At 34.6% G+C, this 19,089-nt stretch overlaps 1 protein-coding gene and 1 pseudogene across 2 annotated transcripts in view; both read right to left on the minus strand.

Moving 5' to 3' along the window:
• The window catches only part of PRKN (parkin RBR E3 ubiquitin protein ligase), a 1,788,167-nt gene that overhangs the window by 1,410,450 nt on the left and 358,628 nt on the right, over positions 1-19,089 (minus strand). The gene's annotated exons all lie outside the window — the stretch shown is intronic.
• LOC122727034 lies at positions 16,846-16,944 on the minus strand (annotated as a pseudogene).

Below are 19,089 nucleotides of genomic sequence, written 5' to 3' on the forward strand. Positions count from 1 at the left end.
GCAGACCTGGGAACTTGTCAGAGAGAGAATATAGGAAAACCCTTTGCTATAGTCCCTTCTGGGTCATAGTTCCAGGGCAGAGAGGAGCAATTTTGGTCAAGAGGGAACAGGATCCCTGAGGAGCAGTATACATTGTAATCCCAAGGGATTAGAAGCCCTCCCTGGGTAAAACCCATAGTGCAGACCAGAAGATCAGTGACCACATTTCACAGAGATCACACCACCTTGGAAGTACAAAGTCAAAACAAATGATCAGGAAAATAGATGATGAGATAATTTAAGAATGATTGGACTATCTGAATGCCATGAGGAAAGAAAGAGCCTATATATCATAGTTCAAGAAATTATCAAAGAAATTGATAGAATAAGACGGCAAAATAGAAAGAATCCAATAATCACCATCTGAAAGAGATCTGAAAATGAAAACTCCCACTATATGGCCAAATTCCAGAGTTCTTAGATCATAGAGAAAATATTTCAAATAGCCAGAAAGAAACTATTAAAATACTATGAGGGGGGCAGCTAGGTGGCACAGTGGATAGAGCACCGGCCCTGGAGTCAAGAGTACCTGAGTTCAAATCTGGCCTTAGACATTTAACACTTACTAGCTGTGTGATCCTGGGCAAGTCACTTAACCCCAATTGCCTCACTAAAAAAAAAAAAATACTATGAGAGAGGGCAGCTAGGTGGTGCAGTAGATAAAATACTGCCTGTGGATTCAGGAAGACCTGAGTTCAAATCCAGCCTCAGACACTTGACACTTATTAGCTGTGTGACCCTGGGCAAGTCACTTAACCCTCATTGCCCTGCAAAAAAAAAAATACTATGAGGCCACAATCAAGATTATACAAGATTTTGCAGCTACCATATTAAAGGAGCAGAAGGCTTAAAATATGATATTCTGGAAGGTTAAAAAGTTGCTATTACAACCAATAATAATCTATCCAGAAAAACTGATTATAATCCTTCAGAGGGAAAAATGGATATTTAATGAAAGAGTACTTTCAAGCAATCCTGATGAAAAGATCAGAGCTGAACAGAAAACTTGACTTTCATATTCAAGATGAGAGAAGCATAAAAGAGTAATATATCCTTCCTTCCTTCCTTCCTTCCTTCCTTCCTTCCTTCCTTCCTTCCTTCCTTCCTTCCTTCCTTCCTTCCTTCCTCAAATATTTGTGTGCAAAATGACTAAAATGTAAATGTTTTAGAGGATTGCACAGACTTAGTTTATATCAGATTTCTTGCCATCTCAGAGAGAAGAGGAGATATAGAATTTGGAACACAAAAAGTAAAAATTAAAAGTGTTGGAACTTGTTTTAACACATAATTACAGAAAAACAGATTATTATTTTTAAAAGGGGCCGTGCAAGGAAGAGCTTTTACAATGCAGGAGAAAAGGAGAGGCAATGCTTGAATCTCACAGACATCTAGAATTATTCAAAAGGGGAAAATACATACATACATACAGACAGACATATATACACACAGATACATACTCAATTAGGATTAGAAATCTTTCTTACCCAACTGGGAAGTAGGAGGGGGAGCTGTTAAAGGAAAGGGTGGGGGTGATAAAAGGGAAGGTAGATAAAAGAAGAAAAAGTCAGAAGCAACACAGTCTTTAGAGGAGAGATGGGATAAAAAGAGAGAAGGATAAACAGAAGAAAATGGGATGGAGGGAAATGCACACTTAGTCATCATAACTTTGAATGTGAATGGGATTAACTCACCTATAAAACAAAACCAGATAGTAGAATGGATTAGAAACCAGAATTCAACAATATGTTGTTTACAACAACCACATTTGAAAGAGAGAAAGACAGAATTAAAATAAGGGGTTGGAGCAGAATCTATTATATTTTGTTTTGTTTTGTTTTTTTGCAACATGAATAATATTGAAATATGTTTTGATGATTTCACATGTAGAATTGATAGCAAATTTCTTGCTTTCTCAATGAGTGGGGGAGAAGGGAGAGAATTTGGAGCTCAAAACTGAAAAAAAACAATCAATGTTAAAAATAAACATATGCATATATATTTCCATGGACTTTCTTTTGTAAACTGTAGGTTTGAGAAAAGCAGTTGTCATTTTCACTTGTGCACTGGAAGGCATGAGATGATTTCCAAGTATTGGTTGTCTTCAGGCTACTATTTCCACTGGGTTACCTGTTGAAATCATTTGTCCTTTAGGATCCAGTTCAAATGACTCTTCTTCCTTTCTTGCTTCAAATAAAAGTGATGTTTCTTTCCTCTGTATACCTAGTATTAAAATGATCTGAATATATTTATTATCTTCTTTACTAGACTAGAAATTCTATGAGGGCAGCAACTGAGTCTTATTCATATTTGTGTTCTTTACAATACCTAGATCTGTGCTTTGCACAAATTGCTTTAAAAAATGAACCATTCCACTTACTTTTTTTTTTCATTCCATTTACTTTTACTATTACAATCTTAGTGAATTAAAAACCTCATACATTACTGGGAGTCCCTGTTTCTCATTACAATACTCTAGGTACTAACCTCCCTGTCTCCCAACAAAAAACACACAAAGCATCAAGAATCTTTACAATTTAATAGTTTCATAAATCTAGGAACCTCATTCTTAAGGGTAAATCTATTTCCTTTTACTTCTGTACTCTATGTCAGGCAGACATCAAAGCTCCAGACATAGGAACCAAATTGATAGACAGGGCTCTCAGCTTTATATTGGTGGTTACTGACAATTCCAAATAAAAGGTTAAGATGATTCATTTCTTTATAATTTTTGTGAGATACAATGAGGCATGTTGGATAGAAAGGGGCCTCAAAGCCAGGAAGACCTGTGTTCAAATCCTACCTCTAACATATACTGGTTGTGTGGTCCTGGACAAGATATTTAACCTCTAAACACTGTAAGCTTCTTGATAAGACTTTTAGCTACAAAGAATATCATCGACAGATGATATTCTTCATTTGGAGATCCATATACAATTGAAATCACAAGTCTAGTCCCCAACCCTTAGGAAGGCAGTGCAGCCCATGTTAAAAAGTAAAGATTTAAACAAGAGAAGCCACATAACAACAAAAAAAAAGCATTTCAAGGGAATTACATTTTCCAGCTTTGACAAAACATGGGAGAGTCCTGATCACTCAGCCCAGAACATCTACAAAAGAATCAAAATAATAAATTGCAGAAGATATCATCCCACCCTGCTTTAATACAACACTCTTCCTCTTAGAAGAGACAAAACACAGCTGGATGCCAAGACAAATTGTAAAACATTGACACTAGGGGAAATAAGAAGGGAAAGAGATTCAGGGAAAGTGGCAGTGGTCATGGTGGTAGGAAAACTGAATTAATCATCTCCCTCTTCTTTTATAGTTGGGTCATCAACCATGATTAAGCAGAGAATGGTAACAAAAAATATTAGAAAGAGGAGTTTCAAAGACAGGCATTCAATAAATGTTGCATGAATGGATGAATGAAGAGTGAAGAAAAAACTTCTGATGTTCATATGCCAGCTCAAAAAAAAAATCCCTCTTCATGTTTTCACCATGACAAAACCTCTCCTTGCATGGCTATATCTTCTTGTACAACTGCACATATTCTCATTATTTCAAATTATTTTCAAAGAGAATCATGGGTTCTCAGATTTGGGAGAATCTCAGAATTCACCTAGTCCAACTCATATCTAAAGAAGGATCTCCTCTCCAACATCCCTAACAAGTGGTTATACAAATGGTGAGAAAGGAAAATGCATCCAGGGGACACAGTAGAGAGTTGGACCTGGAATCAGACACATTTAAGTTCAAAGCCAGCCCTTGGCACTTATTAAATGTTTACCTCTGGACAAGTCACTTTATTTATTATTTATTTATTTATTTATTTATTTTTGCTGGGTAATGGGGGTTAAGTGACTTGCCCAGGGTCACACAGCTAGTGTCAAGTGTTTGAGGTAAAATTTGAACTCAGGTCCTCCAGAATCCAGGGCCAGTGCTTTATCCACTGTGCCACCTAGCTGCCCCCTGGACAAATCACTTTAACACTACCTACCTCAGTTTCCTCATCTGTAAAATGAACATAATGAAAACACCTATCTCTGTGGGTTGTTATAAGGATAAAATGAGATAACATTCATGAGGTACTCTGTAATTTTTTTTTTTGTACTTTGTGATCTTAAAGCACTATGTACTACCTATCCTCCTCCTCCTCCTCCTCCTCCTCCTCCTCCTCCTCCTCCTATTTCTCCTCATTATTATCATCATCATTATCACTGCATCATATCCTGAGGTAGCCCGTTCTACTTGTGAATAGCTCTAATTGTTAAAAAAAGGGGGCGGTGTTTCTTCCACTGAGTTTAGATATGACTTTCTTTATATTTCATTCATTGTTCCCCAGTTATGGCATCTGTGACCAAGACAAACAAGTAATAATCTTCCCTATAACAGCCACTGAAACACTTGAAGATGGAATTCATGTGCTCTTTTTCTCTATTCTTATAACCAATCATCAAGTTTCCTGGTGTTTATCTCCCCTCATCATCCAGGATGATTTTCATCTTGCTCATGCTCTTCCCAAAATGTCATTCCCCAAAAGAATTAGGATGTTTCTGATATAGTCTAGCTACTACTAGTACAGTGGGAGCAACTTCCCTTGTTTTAGATACTATGCTTTTCTAAATGTGCCTAGAATGCTGAACTTGAAGTCAAGAAGACTTAAGTGTAAATGTTGCCACAGATGCTTATGTTATCCTGAGCAAGTCACTTAACCCCCTACCAGCCTTGATTTCCTCATCTGTAAAATGTAGATAATACTAGCACCTGAGTTATAGGGTTGTTATGAGGAAGAAATGAGATAACATACATAAAGCACTTTGGAAACCATAAATTGTTATATAAAGGCTAGCTATCGTTAGACAGCTATAAATGTAACCTAAAATCCTGTAAACTATTTTAGCTATCATGTTACACTATGATGAATTTGAAGTCCCTCAGATCTTTTGGAAATTCTCTTTTCTGAAACCCCTTATTTCTTCCTTCAGAAATTTATGGTTATCAATTTTTAGACAAAGCAGAAGTGCTTAGCATAGTGCCTGACACAAAGTGGGCACTGACTAGTCCCCCCAAATTGAGCCTCACACAGGAAGACTATTCTTTTTAAGTAGTGAAGTCTGAAAACCAGATAAAATATATCACAGTAGAAATAAACTTTCTTGATCTTGACATCAACCTAGTAAAAAAAAGCTGACAGTGTTGCATAAATGTCATCTACCTCTGACAACTTGATGCCAAAGGAGTTTGTTTCCTGGATGGGTCCCCCTGACATGTTATATTTCTGAGAATATTTATCAGAAACAATGATACCCCAGTCCTGTTTCTGTCACTATTTTTTTTTTTTTGTAATTCTGAACAGTATCTTTATTTCTTTTTCTTCCTGTATAAACTGGAGGCAAGTGTTATAATAGAGAAATTGCATTTGGAATCACCAGGCCTGAATTAAATTCTTGACTGTATGATTCACTGCAATGTAACCGTGGACAAGTCACCTAACTTCTCATCCTTAACTTCTAATCTGTTAAAAGGGGAAGGAGGATAGAATGGACTAAATGATATCTAAGTTCCCCTTCCCATTCTAACAATATTTCAGACTTCTGATGTTAACTTTTCTACTGTGAATAATTTTTTTTAAGGCATGCTCATTTTGTTAAGGAAAGATACTTTCCAGTTTCTTCAAGACTGTGAAAATGGAATTAGAGGAGTAAAGGATGTTTCTGATTATAAAACTACTGCTAACTAAACACCCTTTCTTGGTAGGTTCCTCAAAGAGGGGGCATGTTGGCAAGGAGAGGGTTGACAGTAAGTAACTTAGAAGTGTACAAGGTAAGATTTTGAGCTCTAACATTAGATACTGGAGTATCATCAGGTTGGAAGTGCTAGTGAAAAAGAATCCCTACTATAATGGCTTAAAATAATTAGTAAATAAGCACTGTTCATGCTAATGATACAAATAAATTTCTTAAAAACACACGCAGAGCATCTTGCTGTGTCATTATATTTACCCCATCAAAACATTCTATAGCCTTTTCAACTGGAGAATTTGTTCTAGTACATTTGTTCTAGTACATAAAACAAAGATTAAAAAAAAAGCACTTAAGCTCATGAAGCTACATCTGGAAAGACCGATCATTCTGATGTAGCATTCAGTCTGGAAGTGGCTGGTATATATTCATGGTAGAAAATTTCACTGTCCTTTACGTTTTGATAAACAAAGTATTTATCAAATGAATGTGCACTTTCTACCATAATTAGAATACTCCCTGCTAGGAAACAGCAGGAAATAAAATGACAAAACCAACAACTAATAAACCATCAATTGGGTGCTGGAAGAAGAGAACAATGAGAAATGGCAATAAGACAGAAAGAAGTAAAGGAAGAAAATGCTACCAAAATGAGAAACAAGCAAACTCAGAACAGATGGCACAGATGGTGTAACAACAGCAAGACCCAGAAACTTGACATATTTTACCAACATGGAAACAATTTGGATACAGGGAAGAACTAATGTCAGGGACAAATGTATCTCAATAATGAAAATCATTACAAAATACCAATTACTGATAAAAATGGCGCCATTGATATAGATGTATAGATGACAATGATGTTATGATACATTCAAAAGAAGAAAATGGAAAATGTGTCAAAGAACCCCAGAGAGTGATCTTAACCAAAGACCATAAGGTTAGCTTTGTCATATAAGAAACTGTGAGTTAAAACTTAAGAAAAGGATCAGTTTTAAATATAGGTTATATTTACTGTTACTAAAATTAAAATAGTTTTTTAAATAAAAAACATCAATAGAAAATAAGTCAGGTACTCTGTATAATTTTAATAAAGATATGAGAAAAAAAATCACTTAGGTCTTATATCAGCTAATGTTCTTCAGGGATTCAAGTTACAGGAAATTCACTGACAGGACCAAGAATTTTAAAGTGACTTAAAGTTGTAAAGGAAGACTATACTTTCAAAACATCCTGGATGAGCAATTTTTTTCAAAACTTTCATATTATTTTTTTTTAACATTTTAAGTTTGAAATTCTTTCCCTCTCCCCCCTCCTATAGAAGGCAAGCAAATTGTATAGATTACACACATGCAGTTATGCAAAACATTTCCATATTAGCCATATTACCTAAAAAGTAGACAAAAAGATAAAAGAATAATAAAGAAAATAAAAAAGTACTCTTCAATTTGCATTCAGACATCATCATTTCTTTCTCTAAAGATGGACAGCATTTTTTTTTCATCATAAATCCTTCAGAATTGTCTTGGATCATTGTATGGCTGAGAATAGCTAAGTCATTCACAGTTGATCATCATACCATATTGCTGCTACTATGTACAACAGTCTCCTGGTTCTACACATTTCATTTTGCTTCAGTTCATGTAAGTCTTCCCAGGCTTTTCTGTAAGCATACTGCTCATCATTTGTTATAGCATAATGGTATTCCATCTCAGCCATTCCCTCACTGAGGGGCATCTTCTCAATTTCCAATTCTTTGCCATCACAGAAAGAGCTGCCACATATTAGTACATATAGGTCCTTTTCCTTTTTCTCTGATCTCTTTGGGGTTCAAACCTAGTATGAATATTATTGGATCAAAGGGTGTTATACACAGTTTTATAGGCCTTTGAGTATAATTCCAAATTGTTCTCCAGAATGATTAAATCAGTTCACAACTCCACCAATAGTGCAATTAGTATACCTATTTTTCTACCACTTCTCCAACATTTGTTATTTTCCGATTGTTATATTAGTCAATCTGATAGGTGTTTGGTGGATTTAGAGTTATTTTAATGTGCATTTCTCTAATCCATAGTGATTTAGAACGTTTTTCATAAGATTACCGATAGCTTTGATTTTTTCATCTGAAAACTGCCTGTTTATATTTTTCGAACATTTATCAATTGGCTAATGCTAGGTGAACAATACATTTGGAATCTACAGTGACTAAAAATTGACTTATTTATCTGTGTATAAAGAAAAAAAATCCATAGACTAAATTCAAGGAAAAACAATGGCTTACAGTAATATAAAAGTGTAGGAAAACATTTTCAATGAAGGTTTAATGTACAAATTAACAATGCTTTCAAATTAAAAAGTTAAGTTAATCTTTAATTGATGTTCAGTATCCTAGAGAAGAGTCAGAATAAATATTACTTCCTGGAGGAAGAGATAGAAAAATACATTTTATTTAAAATGACTACAGAATGTACAAATTACTTGGGAGTCTACCTATTAATACATACAAAGGCATTTTATAAACTACAATTGTGAATCAATATTTACAAAATAGAGACCTAAGTAACTGAATAAATATTAATTGTTCATGAGTCAGACAAGATACAAAAATTACAATATTTGTTAAATTAATTTACTTATTCAATGGCATACCAAACAAACTGCCAAATAATTAATTTAAAGAACTAGAAAAAACCCAATTCATATGGAGACAAAAAACAAAGAAAGAAACGCAAAAGAAATAATTAAAAAGAAGTGGGCACTTGACACTTACCAGCTGTGTGACCCTGGGCAAGTCACTTAACCCCCATTGCCCCGCGCAAAAAAAAAAAAAAAAAAAGAAGTGGGAACAAAGGGGTCTAGCAGTACTCAATCTTATACTATATTCATTTTCAAAACAATTTGGTAGTAGGTAAAAATAGAATTCAATCAGTGTAACAGATTAGCTACGCAGCATATAAAAGCAAAAAAATCTAGTATACTAGTGTTCAATAAATACAAAATTGGATGGCAGTATAGAAGTTAGATTTCATCTAATGCCTTGTACCTTATACCAAGAAAAATGCATATAAAATATCATACCATAAGTACATTAGGGACATAGGAAAAATTACCGATCAGATCTATGGTTAGAACAAAGTTCACAAGCAAACAAGAGAGATAAGAATATAGAAGACAAAATTAATAATTTTTGTTACATGATATAAAGAGTTTTGCATAAATAAATCCAATAAAAGAAAAAACTTGGAAAAATCTTTACAGCAAGTTTCTTTGATAAAGATATCATTTCCAACACATATATGCAACTAATTCAAATTTGTAAGAATAAGTCTTTCCCCAGTCAATGAATGGTCTAAAGACATGAACAGGCAGTCATGGGGTGGGGTTGGGAGAGACATCAGACTAAATATAACCATCTGAAAAAAATGCTCTAAATAAATAACAATTAGAGACAGGCAAGTTCTGAGGTTCCACCTCTCACCCATTAGATCGGCAAAATGACAAAAAAAGAAAATAATTGTTGGAGAGACTGTGGGAAAACAGGCATGTTGGTAAATCTGTGAATGAATATAACTATTTTGATAAACAATGTGGAATCATACACAGAAAGATATTACATTACTGCTAGGCCTATACCCAAAATAAATTAAAGAAAAAAAAGAATGTTGCCTATATTTACAAAAATATTTATAGCAGCCCTTTTAGTAGTAGTAAAAAACTGAAAATGAAGGGGCTGTCCATCATTTGGAGAATGGAAGAATAAATTGCGGAATACAAATATAATTGAATACCATTCTGGTATAATAAATGAAGAAATAGATAATATCAAAGAGACCTGAAACGTGTATGAACTGATGTAGAGAGGAGTCTGAAGAATCAAAAAATATATAATGTCAATATTATAAAAATGAACAATTCTGAACACTTGTAAAACTGATGAAGAATTAAATGAACAGAAACAGAAGGATGGAGGCAATAACAATAACTTTGTGAAAATAAACAATTTTGAAAGCTTTACAAACTCTGATCAAAGTAATACCCAATTATGATTCCAGAGGACCACTGATGAGGCACACTATCCACCTCCTAACAAAGCTAATGGATTTCAGAGTGCAGAAGGAGGCATATTTTTTAAACATAGCCAATGAGGGAATTTGTTTTTCTTGACTATGCATATTTCTTACAAAGACTTTTTTCCTTTGGTTTTTTTTTTTTTTTGCTTTGTTTTGTTTTGTTTTTTCAAAGGGATTAGAGTCAGAGGGAGAAAAAATAAATTTCTATCAATTAAAATATTTAATTTTAAAAAGAGTAAATATTCTAGAGAATGATTATCAGTAAACAAAGAACAGCACAGAGAAAACAATATCATTTTAATTGCTTACACATAGTGAATGCAGAGCATATAACAGAATCAGGCATGGAAAGTAACTGCAAAAATTTAAATTGATGGGCAGCTTTTGGGTGTCTCGATGACATACTTTGGAGTCTAATAACTTACCTAAATTGGTCTAAGGCTGATTGGAAGAGGAGAAGCATGAAAAACAGGGAAAAGAAAAATGAACAAGCAGCATCTCATAATTCTTATTCATGTCCAACACCCAAAGATGCAGGAGAAAATTGTACAGATATATAGAAGCATGGAACCCTCTTGAGTCCATTCAAGACAGTTGGATAACACCTTAAGATGAAATATGATAAAGAAGTTAGTTCTTCCAGAATCATGCATAGATGAGTTCCTGGATTGACTGGCATTAGTGAGAAAAGAAAAGAATTCTCAATTAAGATCCACTGCCACTTGTTAACATTACAAGTAGGAACACCAGAGTCTTGAAGAAAGGACCAGCTGTGAGGATTAGTAAGCCCACTAGCTTCAAAGATACCAAATTAAACTAGGATGACATACATTTTTTAATTTTAACTGAAAAAATTCCCTGAATAAGGTTCATAAGAAAAAGTGGTACATGATTATATTTAAATTTCTGTTTTTCTATAGTAATGCTTAAGTTTTTAAAATATCTGATTAATTTTTTTCAATTACATGTAAACAAAAAAATTTTAACATTAGGTTTTTTTTTTAAATTTTGAGTCCTAAGTTCTCCTCCCTCTCCCTTCACTAACCCCTTCTTGAGAAGGTAAGCAATTTTCAATAGATTACATATGTATAGTCAAGCAAAACATTTCCACATTAGCCATTTTGCAAAAGAAAACACAGACAAAAAAAAAAAAACCAACAACAACAAACCCAAGAATAATAAGGAAAGTTAAAAAAAGTTAAAAAAAAAAAGGATGCCATGATCTGCTTTCAGATGTCATCACTTCTTTCTCTGATGATGGATAGCATTTTTCATCTTGGATCATTGTATTGCTAAGAATAGCTAAGTTATTCACAGTTGAGCATCATACCACATTGCTGCTTCTGTACACAATATTTTCTTGGTTCTCCTCATTTTACTTTGCATTAGTTCATGTAAGTATTCCCAGGTTTTTCTGAAAGCATCATTTCTTTTTTTTTTAATTAAATTTTTTTTTTTTGCAGGGCAATGAGGGTTAAGTGACTTGCCCAAGGTCACACAGCAAGTGTCAAGTGTCTGAGGCCGGATTTGAACTCAGGTCCTCATGAATTCGGGGCCAGTGCTTTATCCACTGTACCACCCAGGTTCCCCCAATGCTCATCATTTTTTAAGCCCAATCATAGTCCATCATAATCATATACCACAACTTGTTCAGCCATTCCCTAATAAATTGGCATCTCCTCAATTTCCAATTATTTGCCACCACAAAAAGAGCTGCTATAAATCTTTATGCATATACATTCCCTTTTCCTTTGATCTCTTTGGGGTACAGACCTAGAAGTGGTATTGCTGGGACAAAAGGAAGGCTATTGTTTTTTGATGGTCATATGTAGAAATAGTCTCCATTTTTTTATCACACTTAAGCACCAATCTACCTGCACTTTGTAAACTTTTGAGTATTATAGAAATGTAAGCTATTATTCTTAATGTTGACAATTATGATGATTTAGGTAGGAATTAGATTAAATCATTGGAGCACATATTTAGAGCAGGAAGAGACCTCCAAGGACATTTCATTTCATTTCTTCGCCCCACCCAACATTTTATGGAGGAGGAAATGGAGGCTAGAGATATTAAACAACTTGTCCAAGGTTACACAGGTTAGTCAGCAGTAGACATAGGATGTGATGGTTTCTAAAATGATCTTTCAAATATTTGCTAATAAAGACTTGGACTAGTTTAGAGAACCTTACCTTTTACAATTTTCTATAAATAACTGTAAGAATTAGTGACAAAAATAATGTAAAATAGGAAATAAAATAGGAGTAAATGCAGCACCCTACACCTAATTTTAAAATATACACTGCCCCTATAGAGTGCTGTGGAGGTATGGCTAGATGGAAGTCCATGGATTATAGATCCATGCATCTTAATGGACAAAAAGCACAGTCATCCATGACATGGCACTAAGGTGTATTAATCAAAACAGAGGGTTTAAAATAAGAGAGGGAACAGAGCTACAGTCTTCTGCCTTGGTTAGATCACAAAATAAAAAATAACTGACATTTACTTGGTTCCTTAATGTTTTCTCTACATTGCCTCATTTGATTCCCAACTACCTAGAAGCCAGGTACCACAGGTATTATTATCCCCATTGCACAGAGGAAGAAACCAAAGTTCATGGAGGTTAAATGATCTGCCCTATGTCACACAGCAACTAGACTCAAAACCAAATCCCTTCTGACTCCAAGTCTCCTGCTCCTAATACTATGCCATCAAATCATTCCCTTCAGTTGCAAGAAAAACATTTTACAAACCTTAAGGTGCAGTAAGAATGGAAGTTATTCTAGGTGCTACATTTCAGAAGCATATTTATAAGCTATTTCATGCTTTAAACTTGAAAGCTATGTTAAAGAATAATTTAAAAGTATAAGCAAGAAACAGAGCAACCAACAGAATGAGATTACAAAGAACCATGTTATATTGCTGTTGAAAGATAGAACTAGTGATGTTCACCCTAGAAGAGAGAAGACTAGGATTGCTGGAGTAGGTAAGGACATGAGAGGTATCTTTTGTAATCTACAGGGTTGTCCTAAGGAATAGATATTGCGCTTAATCCATTTGGTCCCAGAGGTTAGGACTAGTAACAATGGGTGTAAATTATAGTGGAGAAAATTTATTTTCAATGTAAGGAAGAACTTCTTAATGACTAGAGATAACAAAAAGGATTAAAAAAGAATGGATTGTCTTTAACAGTGAATTCTTTGTCATTAGTATACAAACACTGGTTAGAGAGATAGCCATTTGTTGATTGTTTCAACCAGTGTTTTAGTTGATTCTCTAGATATACCATCACATTATCTCCAGAGAGTGATAGTTTTGTTTCCTCGTCGCCTATTCTTTTTCCTTCAATTTCTTTTTCATGTCTAACTGCTATAGGTAGCATTTCTAGGACAATATTGAATAATGGTGGTGATAACACATATCCTTACACAAGGACACTTGAATACAGGACTATTTTGAGAATTAACAAGCTCTTAGGCTACATGGCTATACATATATACATATCCATGCATAGATATGTATACATACACATATATATGTGCATATGGCACATACACACATGCATATATTTATATATAAAATCCTCATGGTAAATACAGTATCTATTGCATCATCTGGTATGTCATGCATATGCAGTACTCATCATAATGACTCTACAAGAGAGAATAACAAGATGATGCTTTAGTACTCATTCTTTCAAGCAAATGTGTTTTCCATACTAGGTTTCAAAAATCCTGGAGGGCAATTAGGGTGCTAGCTCAAGTTAGAGAAAGAAAATAAAGATGGTTGTAGGGAGATAGTTCTTTCAGGGCCTTTTTATTCTTCCCGGTCTTGCTGTAGCGAATTTTAACTATAATAGTAGAATCACTGTATCATCATCTATTATGATCTATAGACGATTCAGATCCTTAAGATACATTTTATTTTTTTGCAGGGCAATTGGGATTAAGTGACTTGCCCAAGGTCACACAGCTAGTAAGTGTTAAGTGTCTGAGGCCAGACTTAAACTCAGGTCCTCCTAACTCTAGGGGCAGTGCTCCACCTAGCTCTAGGGTCACTGTGCCCCAAGATACATAAATTCTTAAAGAGATCTCTGGAATGAAATGAAGGTATTTTTTTTTTATTGGAAAGATACAATGAATGAAGTGAAGTGTTTATTTCTATTGAAAAGAAAAGAACTAGGGAGGGAAACATATAATGATAGTTTGGAATGTACATAGTTCATTTTAAAAAATAGACAGCACCAAGAAACTTTGAGTAACCATGGGGGATTCTACAATCCATTTTACATTTCATTTGAAATATGTAAGCAAGGTGACATCAATACCACCCTTGGGCATGATTCAGCCATGACTCAGAGAGCAACATGTCACCTATAGTTAAGCCAAAATCGTTTACTGGAGTAGCGACAGGAATTCTTCCTTGGAATTCCACATTAAACACGTTTTCAGTCCTGCTCAGTGACTTAGTGAAGCTTATGAATGAATAAAGGGCAGAGAAATTGGGTCTATGGAGTGAAAAGCAAAACAGAAATTTCAGAGTTGGTAGCTGTGCCGTTAATTTGATCATCATAAAAAGCTAAAGAGGACAATTCAGTGAATTTTGGCACCTGAATTATCTGGGCAGGCTGTCTGCATTGATTACATTAACTCAGTAAGTGTCAAATCATGGCTTCAGCTTATGATTTTTAGACACAACCTCAGCGTGAATAAGCTGCCTGTAAATATGCAAATATCAGAACCTTTAGCCTTGACCTTAAGACACATACACATTTACTAGAACTCTGAAGCACAATATATGCTTGCTTATCTACTGGTACTATAAGGAACCCTCATTTCCCCCGCTGTTAAAGAGACCAGAGAAAAAGACAGCAACTCAGGAAATATTAAAAAACAAATGGGCCAAAAAATTTGGCTTTTGCTGTTGTTTGTTTTTGTTTTCTTTTTCTTTTTTCAAAATAGCTTAACTTTTGTTTTGGGTAGTGTTCAATGACCTATTTAAGCAAATGGAAAACAATAAATAGCCTTGAATTCACTCTGTTATTTATCAGAAAAGAATCAGTAAAGGAGGGTCTCTGTTTAAAGAAAAGATAGCCTCCTCTCTCTGACTATTTGCTAAAAGAAATAATTAGATGGCAGCAGTGGAACTGTCTTTTTGTAGTCAATAATAAGAAAAAATACATTTTTGAGTATACTTGGCAGGACCTAGTGAGTTAATGTCAATCCAGGGGTTCAGATGAGAAGTATGAAAAAGGAAATGGCAGAGGTGAAAATATCATATGTTGTTTTTCAGTCATTCCATCTCTTTGTGACCTCATTTGGGATTTTCCTGGTAAAGAAACGGGAGTGTTTGCCATTTCCTTTTCCAGCTCATTTTACAGATAAGGAAATGGAGGTAAACAGGGTTAAGTGAATTTTTCAATGTCACAGAGCTAGTGTCTGGGGATGGATTTGAATTCAGGTCTTCCTGACTCTAGGTCTAGAACTCTATCTACTTACTCCACCTAGCTGCCCCATATTATCATATATACCAGGTTTATAACAACGTTGCTATAAGAAAAACAGGTAGCAACCATAGTACACAAATAAGGAGATGTTCATAATTTAAAAAACAACAACACCTTTGAATCTTTATTTTGAATTGTTATTTTATTGTGAGATACTAAGGTTCCCAGTACAGCTAGGTGGTACAGTGGATAGAGTGCTGGGCCTAGAGTCAAGAAGACATTTTCCTGAGTTCAAATCTGGCCCCAGGTATTTACAAGATGTGTTACCCTGGGCAAGTCACTTAACCTTGTTTATCTCAGTTACCTCATCAGTAAAATGAGCTGGAGAAGGAAATGGTAAACTACTCTAGTATCTTTGCCAAGAAGACCCCAAATGGGGTCATGAAGAGCAGGACACAACTGAAAATTGAACAACAACAGTGGTCCAAGGTGAGAGTTTTGGACACGAAGTCATGAAGACCCATAATCTGACATTACTAGCTATGTGACCATAGGCAAGTCAATAGCTCTTCTAAACCTCCCTAATGATCTACAAGAGAGGGATAATCATACCTTCCTCTCAAAGTTGTTATAAGGATCAAATAATTTAATGCATATAAAGTACTTTGCAAACCTTAAAGTGATACATAAATATCAACTGTAAATATTATTGTTGTTGTAATTTTAAATTGAAGACTGGAATATGAGACCCAAGAAACTAAGGACTGTGGCATATATTTCTTTGTCATTCCCGTAGTACTTAGAACAATGCTGCATACACTTGAAATATTTAAAAATGTTCTTTGAAGGCGAAGAACTGAAATAACCAGATTCTACTTCTGTGTGGTTTTCTCTTTCTTCCTTTCAGAGCACCCACTAATTCTATGAAACAATAAAAAACCCAAGCATCTTTTCTTTTTAGGCGTAGTCTGGTGGTCTCCTATTTAGGAAGGGCCTAGAACTGTGCTATGATTGCAACCCAGAATAATAAACACACCTGTATATACAATTCAAATATATATATACACATTTTTTTTGGTGAGGCAATGAGGGTTAAGTGACTTGCCCAAGGTCACACAGCTAGTACATGTCAAGTGTTTAAGCTGGATTTGAACTCAGGTCCTCCTGAATCCAGGGCCAGTGCTTTATCCACTGTGACACCTAGCTGCCCCCTAAATAAATAAGTATTGGCCATCTCTAATTTCATGAAGGCTAATGGAGACTGGACAGATGTTACCATCAAGTCAATACAATTAAATGTGCATTTATGGAGGGGTAGGCTGAATATCATTATTTAGAGGAGTTAGGGTTTCCTATGACATAAAAATGAGAAAGCAAAGGTAAATATTTCTTGATCTACCATTATTCAATGAAAGAAGACAGGCCATGATATAAGCTGAAGAACATATGGCAGTGTCACAACAATGGCAACAAATTCTAATATTTCTGATGTTATTTTCAAATCTCTGGGTTCCTGGTAACATCTAAATTCGATCTAGTGGCTAATAAGATCTTTCACGAATTTGCATGTCTTCCTTGCATAGGGGCCATGCTAATCTCTGTATCATTCCAATTTTAGTATACATATTGCCAAAGCAAGCACCCTAATAAGATCCAAGGATGATATGGTAATTGCTGAGAAATAGTGCAACAAAGTACAGTTGTTTCTTTACCCTTATCACATACTGATAGGGAAGGAAAAGTTATCCTTGGGAAAAAAAGAGGATATTTTAAAAGGCATTTTAAAGAAAAAAAAGCTGGTAGTCATTCAATTTTCAATGAAAACAATGAATCTTTTCAATGAATCTTTCTTATGTCTTTGTGCAAATGAATATCTCCACATATGATCAATAATGGCAGTTGCATTCAGTCAGGCCATCATGGAAATAGATGCTGGATAGGTCATGTGGTAAAAATGACAAGTAAGAGATGGACCACCCATCTTATGGATTCTGTGCCATGGAAACCTAAGTGACCAGAAGTAAAAACTTTCCAGAATTAGTCAATGGTTTGCTTGTTCAGACAGAAATAGGAATAGTGAGCACAAGTTCACCAATCCAGTTATTAGTAGATGTTTGCTTACAATTGGTCAAGCATGGTCAATTCTAAAGTAAAATGAAGTGGAAGGTGACTTAAAAAAAACATATTTCCATTCTAGAAATGAAAAATGGCCATTGATGGATGATTCTTAGCTGCTTTAAGAAAAAAAGATATAGGTTGAGGGCTATTTGATGGCAAACTTACCCAGCTCAAGAGACATTTACTGAGTGTCTCCTATTTGTAGTACACTATGTATATAAAAATATAAAAATAATTCTTAAAATTAGCTGTCAGGTACAGATTGTTTTTAATTTTGAACTAATTCATGAATCCCTTTCAAACATACTCTTCTATTAAGCCGAGTGTTCCAAAATGAAAAGATGTATGGTTAGCTCTGCCAAGAGGCTGATAAGCTAAGGTAATAAACTTAACAGGGATAAAGTTAATATCTAAAGTTATAGCCAGAATTAACTTAAAGGCAGACAATGGAGCACAATAAACAGTACCGCCAGAATTATCCAGAATTATGACTTGTGGCCTTCTGCCAACCTCAGGCACTAAAGAAGTTCAAATGATCTCTTTTTGTGGTATCGTGGCTACATATAAAAATATTTTATTTGTATAGCTCTACAGTTCATTTGAAAAAGGAAACATAACCCAGGGCAAGCACAAATATGGACAAAAGAACACCTATTCATTTACCTATTTTTAAAATCCCAAAGATATATAACTGTCCACCTGTATACCATTTACTTAATAGTTTTTACTGATTTTCTACTATATATAATGTAATAAACAATGGGAGATGTCAGACAACTTATATTAATAAATTTCAAGTTATATCACTTAGCTACAACTCTGCTGCTATCAATGATTCATTTATGAGATATGTATATATACATGTTTGTATGTATACACACACAAATATATCTCAAAGCAAAGACTCTATGTGTGACATTCAACATGCTAACATTCCTTCATCAAATCTTTGAAAGTCCTTTGTCAATTTATTTACAACTGAGGAAAGGATGAGGACTATTAGAGTTAGCTCAGGTGGCTAATTTATGCTCTAATAAAATTATTCAAGTTGCATGTAATAATAACACAGGGAACTTACATAATAGCTTTCACCTAAGACTCTGACATTGCTTAATAAATAAATAGCATAATTAACTTATTTGCCCATGATCACACACACAGACCAGTAGAGAACCAAAATCTAGACTTCTAGCTCTGATGCTTTGTGTTAGCTTCTTAGAAAATTATAATAACATTCATCATGCCTTCATTAAATTTCCTAATAAGAAAAAAAATAAGTTCTAATTTCCATTAACTTATGTGCTATTTCTCAGCTTAACTGTGAAAGTCTAATCCTGGCTATTCAGTTTTATTTCCCACTGATCACCAACACAAACCCTTTATCAGCCTGATCTTTGCATTGTCAACTTCAGTCATACCTCTGTATCTTTGTCCATGAATTTTCTTCTCCATGTAATCCTTTTCCCCATTTAGTCAGACCATACTTGTTTCTCAAAGGATAAGCTCATGCCTCATGCTGCTAGCCTAAAAAAATCCAGTTTCTTTACTTTGAATTTCCAGAGCTCTTCTTGTTTTTCTAGCTCATTATGATCCCTACCTTCTCTCATATTATTTTTTTTTGTCTCCAAAAATATTTTAAGCCACATAGAGAGTCCATGTTATATACTTC

Source organism: Dromiciops gliroides, chromosome 4 (assembly GCF_019393635.1).
Source record: "Dromiciops gliroides isolate mDroGli1 chromosome 4, mDroGli1.pri, whole genome shotgun sequence".
Classification (NCBI taxonomy): domain Eukaryota; kingdom Metazoa; phylum Chordata; class Mammalia; order Microbiotheria; family Microbiotheriidae; genus Dromiciops; species Dromiciops gliroides.